The following is a 7974-nucleotide window of genomic DNA, read 5'->3' as shown; positions in this document are numbered from 1 at the left end:
GCTCACAGCAACCTCCAACTCCTGGGCTCAAGCGAGTCTCCTGCCTCTGCCTCCCAAGTAGCTGGGACCACAGGCGCCCGCCACAATGCCTGGCCATTTCTTGGTTGCAGCCATCATTGTTGTCCGGCGGGCCTGGGCTGGGGATTCTAACCCGCCACCTTAGGTGTATGTGGCTGGCGCCCTAGCCGATTGAGCCACAGGCGCCGAGCCAACACATTGAACTTTTTAAGGTAGACCCGGCCATAACATTTCTTTTGTGTTTTATTGACCTATGACTTCTCTATGCCAGAAAATATTACGGTATGAGAGAGAAAAGAACTCCAGGGGTGAAATAGGACCACAAGCAGGCTCTGTCCCAGGCCTCCACAGAAGACCAAGAACGCTAGTGCTATTTGAAGGAGGCTCAGGAGGAGAACATCTTTGCTGAGGTTCTTCACTCAATTTTCCTTCAATTATGAATACCTTTTCTCTCACAGTATTAGCTCAAAGCTTCATTTAATGCATAATTTACACTCACGATTTTTCTGTCATATACAACATTAAATACATACCCTGGAACCTGTAAACCGCTCTTTTTTCTTATACTGGTGTGAGGCTCCTTTAGGAGCCAGCCCCAGGCAAGCACCCGGCGCACCCCATCTAGTACTTAAATCTCCAGCTCCCCGATTTGGTCCTGTTACCCGAACTTGTGTCCAGTTCCACCCTGGAGGCCAGATGTGACTTGTCACAGCCCAGCTCTGAGCTCACATTTCTGTCTGCTCCCTCCTATCGCCTGCTTTTTTTTCATGAATAAAGCTTCTTAATTGGTCTCATTCCTCTTTTCCCAATTACTCAGAATTCTTCCTGCTCTAAAACATCAGAAAGTCACTCCAATCAACCAGGGTGAGTACATAAAGGAAACTGATTTGCCATCCCTTACAGAGGCTCACCTAGTACTGTGGACCTGAGGATCCCCTAAATCCCAGCAGAGTTGGTCTCCCCAAGGACTGAGACATTAACTTAGGATGTTCAGGGGATAAAATACCCCACCAGAAAACTATTCAGTGTTTGATATCAAGATTAGAAAAGAAACCTTCCTCATCCATGTTGAGAATTGTGATATCTATACTATAAAAACAAAAGCCTGTGATTTAGAAGGCCCTAGCTATATAAGAAAGGTAAAAAATGGGGGCAGCACCTGTGGCTCAAAGGAGTAGGGTGCCAGCCCCATATGCCAGAGGTTGCAGGTTCAAACCCAGCCCTGGCCAAAAACTGCAAAATAAAAAAAAAAAAAGAGAGAGAGAAAGGTAAAAAATGCAAAATACCTCCCTCCTGCTTAAGACCTTCAGTCCTCCTTTTCAGAAATTAATATCACTATAATTTTTTGTAATATATTTGAACATTTTTACATATAACTGTATATGTAAAAGTATATGCAAATTATGCAACCTTTCTGTGCAAATTATGTACCACATTCATATGTTTCAATGAAGAGCACAGAAGCTTGACGATCCTTCAGGATTAGCACAATCAGACATAACTCATCATTTTCATAGCTCCACAGTATTCTGTTGAACAAACTACAATTTATTCAATCACTCCCTTATTGATGGATATTTAGCTTGTTTTCAGTCTTTCCTATAAGAAACAATGCAGTAATGATTACTTCTACATGTACAGAATTGTATAATCCAGGGATAAGTTGTAAATAGACTCTTAGATGTCAAATGACTGAATCACAGGGTACGTGCACTTACAATTTGGATGGACACAGTCCAATTGCCTTCCACTGGGGTTGTACTGACTAGACCTCGAGTAGCCACGTGTGATGGTCCCTGCTTCTTCACTGCCTCGCCTGCACTGGGCATTAGCAACATTATTCAGCTTTTCCAATCTCCCACTTCTTTAACTGGCATTTTCCTAACTAAGTGAGATCTGGCATCTTTTCATGTATTTAGTTGCCATTTTCTTTCTATCTCTTTCCATAAATTGCCTATTCATAATCATTGTTAATTTTTCTTCTGCGCTGTTAATCATTTCCTGTTCATAAAAGCTCTCATAGAATAAGTAAACATGCCTTTTTTGGACATATGTGTTATAGATATTCTCCACCACCACCACTACCCCCTCCCAGTTTTTCATTTGCCTTTAATTTTGTGGATAGTTATTTTGATCTGTACAGGAATTTTCACTTTTTATGTATAAATGTCATGTACCTATATCAATCTTTTCTGTTATGGTTTCAGGGTTGGTATTTATTTGGAAAAAAAATTCTTTATTACAAGATGATTTTTTAAAACGCTCATGTGTTTTTTTGAACTTTGTTTTAGGTTCCTTTTTTGAAAAAAATTTTTACACCTACTCTGTGTGTTGCACAGGAGATATAGGAGTCAGTTTTTCTTTTCTTTCTTTCTTTCTTTCTAACTGACTAGCCAGTTGTCTCAACTCTGTTTATTGTATAAACAGAGCTTTGTCTGCTTTTTCAGCTTTTTCTCATTGGTTTAAAATGCCATCCTGGTCATTTTGTACTTGTACTTGTGTCTTAGGAATTGACATGTATATTTGGGTCTTAAAAATTTCAATTTTTTTCTTGGATCTGCTTCTGTATTCTGTCCTGTTCAATGTACTACATTTTCCATGGTTTTTTCTCGATTTTAGATTAATGTGAGGGTACAATGAGCTTATAGTGTTTGCATTTGTTAGGTAGAGTTCCTCCTGCAGTTGTGTCCCACAGCCAGGAGGTGTGCCAAATACCCTTCCACTGGGCCCACTGAGTGGGAGCACACCAATCCCCTCCCTCCTTTCTCCATGCTTTTTTGAGTTCTATCTTTGTACTTCACTTTAATATCTTGGCCAACTAATCTCCTTTCATTACCTTTCTTCTTTAGAATTTCCCTGGCAATTTGCATAAGGTTCTTTTTCACTGGAAACTTAGAATAGCTAATCTAGTTCACTCCCAAATCCTAGAAAACTCTATTTGGGTTTTTATTGGGATCCCTTTATATTAATTCAAGGAAAATTGCTATCTTTATGCAAGGTATATCTTTCCAGTTATTTGAATCTTTTATAATTTGTTTAGGACACTTATAAGGTTTTCTTTTTTAAGTAGGTCCTTCATAGTTTCTGTTGAATTTATTCCTTCCACCCTCACTGTTAATGATGATGATGTTATTACTTTTTTGTTTTTTTGAGACAGAGTCTCACTTTGTTGCCCACTGTAGAGTGTGGTGGTGTCACAGCTCACAGCAACCTCAAACTATTGGGCTCAATGATCCTCTTGCTTCAGCCTCCCAAATAGCTGGGACTGAGGTGCCCACCACAACACCTAGCTATTTTTTGAGACCAGGTCTCACGCTGGCTCAGGCTGGATTCGCTTGAACTCCTGAGTTCAAGCAACTCACCCACCTCGGCTTCCCACAATGCTAGGATTACAGGCATGAGCTGCTGCGCCTGGCCTTATGTTGCTGATATTATAAATGGGATCTCTCCTTCCACAACATTTTCTAATTGGATTTTGATTTCATATAGGAAAGGAATTACTTTGTGTATTACTTTTGGCAGCTGACTGCATTCTTTTATTCTTTGTAATAGTTTTTCAGCTGATTAGCTTGGATCCACTTATTAGCTACTGGTATCTTTTAGAAACGTAATGTACCTATATCAATTCCTCTTTTAATCAGTGCTTGGACGATATCTAATGGACGCTACAATTGCCTGCAGGAGAAAAAGAACTAAGTGTGATAGGTGCTTTTGTGAGATGCTCAACCCCAAAGAAAATTAACACAAAATATAGTTTCTGTTTGTTGATGTCACAGTTATGAAAAGAGTCACCTGATCCATTTTATGTCAGCGGTGGTCAACACTGGGGATGTTAGAACACAATCATGAAAAGAGGCTCTTTCCTCACTCTGTTATTTTAAAAGCCATCAATGCCTAGTGTCTTGATGTAAGCCATTTATAGGATAGACAATAAAAATGTTCAATAGTGAGCATCCCACACTCTTGCAGGAGAAACAAGACAATTGTTTTGGTATTTTAAGGTAGATGATACTGACAGAAGTTGAAACCAAGAAACAGTTAGTATATTACCCCAGTATGTAAGAGGCTAAAACCCTACCATGAGTGTCACCCTAATTTGGTCCTGTACTTTCTGTATCCACTTCCTAACCCCAGGTCTTAAGGTCTTGGTAGATGAGCGATATGTTGATGTCTGGGGGCCAGAGAATGGTTCAGGAACCTCTGCATCTAGAGCACAGCCTGGAAAGGAGGCAAGGAAAAACCAAGCGCTGAACTGCAGACATAGGGGTAAACCAGCTGGTTTTCTACCTGACTCACAAGCAGAGTTAAGAGGACAAGGGACAGAGAAGATGGGTGGTTGTCATCTGGGAGAAAACAAAGATTTTGAACAACTGCCAAACTCTGTTTGATGGCGGCAGATTGACACGCGGCTGCCCAAAGCGTCTACCTGGAGAACCATACATTGTACTGACAGCATCTGCAGACCTGCCGTGCCCACATGGATGGGACCTGCTGTGTGAACCAAAAGGAAAGATGAATGCTGTGATGCTCAAAAGAAAGGAGGCAGGAGGAGTTGGGGAAGGTGGGGAATGTTCTAGAGATGGAGGCTGGGGAGTGGGTGAGGACATATTGACTACATTCCTGGGGGCTCCATGGGCCCCCAAGCTCCAGAGATGATCCCACGGTGATCATGACTAGTGTCATCAGAAGGGGTAAACCTTTGGATTTCTGACTTTTGTCTTACAGAGAGAGACTTCTGCATCAGAGTTGAAACCTTGCTTCAGTGAAAGGACAATATGTCACCCTCACTGATAAGTCCTCAAGGGCATTGGACAAAGACAAATGGGTTGAATTTGCAGAGAGATGGGGTGCAGCTTAAGGTAGGAAAGAGTCTTCTGTTTGTTCAGAGGGAGGGAGCTCTCCATCCCTGGAAGGGACTAGGCATGCATTGGGATCATTTACTGGGGGTGTCTAGAGGAGTCTCGGGCATCAAATGTGTGTCTGAACTTTTCAGGGTTTGTGAAATTTTTCAGCCTCGAGATTCTGTGATTAAATATATGTGTGTCTGCATGTGTACAATCTGTGGTTATTTATCTTGCTTCTTATAATAATGCTTACTCTTACTATACTTAACTTTTTTTTTTGAGACAGAGTCTCACTTTGTCACCCATAGTAGAGTGCTATGGAGTCACAGCTCACAGCACCCTCAAACTCTTGGGCTCAAGTGATTCTTTCTTGCCTCAGCCTCCCAAGTAGCTGGGACTACAGGCCCCCGCTACAACGCCCGGCTATTTTTTGGTTGTTATTGCAGTTGTCATTGTTGTATAGCAGGCCCAGGGCTGGGTTCAAACCCGCCAGCCTGGGTGTATGTGGCCGACACTGTAACCATTGTGCTATGGGCACTAAGCCAATATACTTAACATTTTTTGAGTATACAATAAATCCAAACATCTATTGAATGCCAGGCACTGTGTTGAGCTCTTTATACACACTGTCTCTGTAAGGTATTTACTGTCAATTTCTATTTTCTAAAGGAGGCCTAAGGAAGGCTAAGAACACCGCTGAGGTCAGTTACACAGATGGTAAGTGGCAGCGCTGGGAATCAAACTCTCTCCTTCTGACTGCTGGGCTGCTGAGCCAACTTAAACTTTCCACTTTAAAAACCCTATTACAAACTTACAAAGCTTACAACAGTTTGCCGATCTGAGAACATCGTCTACTTGTACAAAAGGAAGGTTTTCTTTTCTTTTTAATTTTTACTCAATCGTTTTCTGCTTTAAAGAATATTGAATCAGAATCAGATTCTGATAGAGACAAAGCAAGGAAGATGTTCAAGTTTAAAATAATAAACCAGAGTGTTGAGACCCTGGGTGCTATGAAATCACAGGGAACATACCAGTATAGGGGCCACCCACAACCGAACATTAGACTGTCCATCACAGTTGCTACAGACTTGCTGTTCATTCATTCTCTTGTTAAATTTAATAAGTATTTACAGATTTAAAACCATATTAGTGTACAACAGAGGACATGCTGAATACATTTCTTTTTTTTTTTTTTTTTTGAGTCAGAGCCTCAAGCTGTCCCCCTGGGTAGAGTGTCGTGGCATTACAGCTCACAGCAACCTCCAACTCCTGGGCTCAAGCGAGTCTCTTGCCTCCGCCTCCCAAGTAGCTGGGACCACAGGCGCCCGCCACAACGCCCGGCTATTTTTTGGTTGCAGCCGTCATTGTTGTTTGGCGGGTCCGGGCTGGGAATTCGAACCCACCACCTTCGGTGTACGTGGCTGGCGCCTTAGCCGGTCGAGCCACAGGCGCCGAGCCGCTGAATACATTTCAAATAAAAAACAGGCATCCAATCAGAAGTGTTCGTGCAGCTTGCTGTTTCCTTATAAAGCCAAAAGAAGCACCTTCTTTTTCCTCCCTAAAACGACGTTTTACTTACTCTTTTTTTTTTTTTGAGACAAAGTCTCACTCTGTAGCCCTGGGTAGAGTGCTGTGGCATCATCATAGCTCAGAGCAACCTCCAATTCTTGGGCTCAGGCGATCCTCTTGCCTCAGCCTCCAGAGTAGGTAAGACTATAGGTGCCCAGGTGTACACCCAACACCTGGCTAGTTTTTTTATTTTTAGTCTTACTCCTGCTCAGGCTGACCTTGTACTCCTGAGCTCAAGTGATCCTCTTGCCTATGTCTCCCGGAGTGCTAGGATTACAGGCGTGAGCCACCATACCCGGCCCTACTTATCCTGGATAATGCTAAAACAGCTATTAACTGGCTGGTTCTCATACTAATTGTCCAAATAAATGCAAGCTTATTCATTTTGGATACCAACTGCACTTTTTCCATTGGAAGGAATTATTAGGATATTATATGTTTGGAAATGTTTCAGGAAGAAGGACAGAGTTATCTCAAGGCCACATACGGCCCTCTAAATCCCCAAATAAGTCCTCTCAACTGAATTCAAACTTCACAGAACAAATCCCTTTATTAAAAGTATTCATTCTGGCTCGGCACCTGTAGCTTAAGCGGCTAGGGCATCAGCCACATACACCAGAGCTGGCAGGTTCGAATCCAGCCCAGGCCTGCCAAACAGCGATGACAACTACAACCAAAAAATAGCTGGGCATTGTGGTGGGCACCTGTAGTCCCAGCTACTTGGGAGGCTAAGGCAAGAGAATCGCTTAAGCCCAGGAGGTTGCCGTGAGCTGTGATACCACAGCACTCTACCCAGGGTGACAACTTGAGGCTCTGGCTCAAAAAAAAAAAGTATTTGTTCTGTAAAATTTGGATTCAGTCAAAATGCAATCAAGGATCCAGAAGGCCACATTTGGCCCCAAGGTCACAGGTTCTCCACCTTTGGTTGCTAAAAGAAGGGGTAAGGGGATGGAAGAGGAAGGAAGCAGTGTAGTAAGGGTTGAACAAGAAGTAAACTGGGGGCAGAGTCAAGAGGGGTAAGATGGTAAGGCATGAGGTGAGGCAATGCATTGCCTTGTGAAGCCACAGCCAGCCCCTAGAAACACTGCAACTCAGCACTGCCCCAGGCCCCTGGCGTGCTGAAGCCGGGAGTCAAGGCTTTCTGTACAAAAATCTGGGACTAGAGGCAATTCACCCAGGATGGCGACCATCCCACATAAGTGCACTTGAAATGGCATCTTTTACAGACCTCTTGGGATATCATTAGAGACAGAAATTTCAAAATGAAACCTTAATGATGCTTAGAAAAGAGGACCGAGATTCAGCACCCTGTGGACCTCCTTGTTCCCAAAGCAGCGAGATTTGTCCTCCAGCTGCCTGCTCAAGGGATGTGATCCTAGCACTGCAAGATAATGGACTCTCCCAAAGCACTTAAGACCTTCTAAATGGGCCCCAGGGACAGTCCTGCCTTCTGCTCTCAATGGCTTGTAAAAGATACAGCTCTTGGCTGGGTGCCTGTGGCTCAAACGGCTAAGGCACCAGCCACATACACCTGAGCTGGCGG

General features: G+C 43.0%; 1 protein-coding gene across 1 annotated transcript in view; it reads right to left on the bottom strand.

Moving 5' to 3' along the window:
- BATF (basic leucine zipper ATF-like transcription factor) overlaps positions 1-7974 on the bottom strand; it is a 29929-nt gene that overhangs the window by 12580 nt on the left and 9375 nt on the right. The gene's annotated exons all lie outside the window — the stretch shown is intronic.

Source organism: Otolemur garnettii, unplaced genomic scaffold, assembly GCF_000181295.1.
Source record: "Otolemur garnettii isolate 467f Iridium unplaced genomic scaffold, OtoGar3 scaffold00020, whole genome shotgun sequence".
Taxonomy (NCBI): Eukaryota; Metazoa; Chordata; class Mammalia; order Primates; family Galagidae; genus Otolemur; species Otolemur garnettii.
The sequence above is the reverse complement of the archived record's forward strand: the minus strand, read 5'-3'. Positions and strand labels throughout refer to the sequence as shown.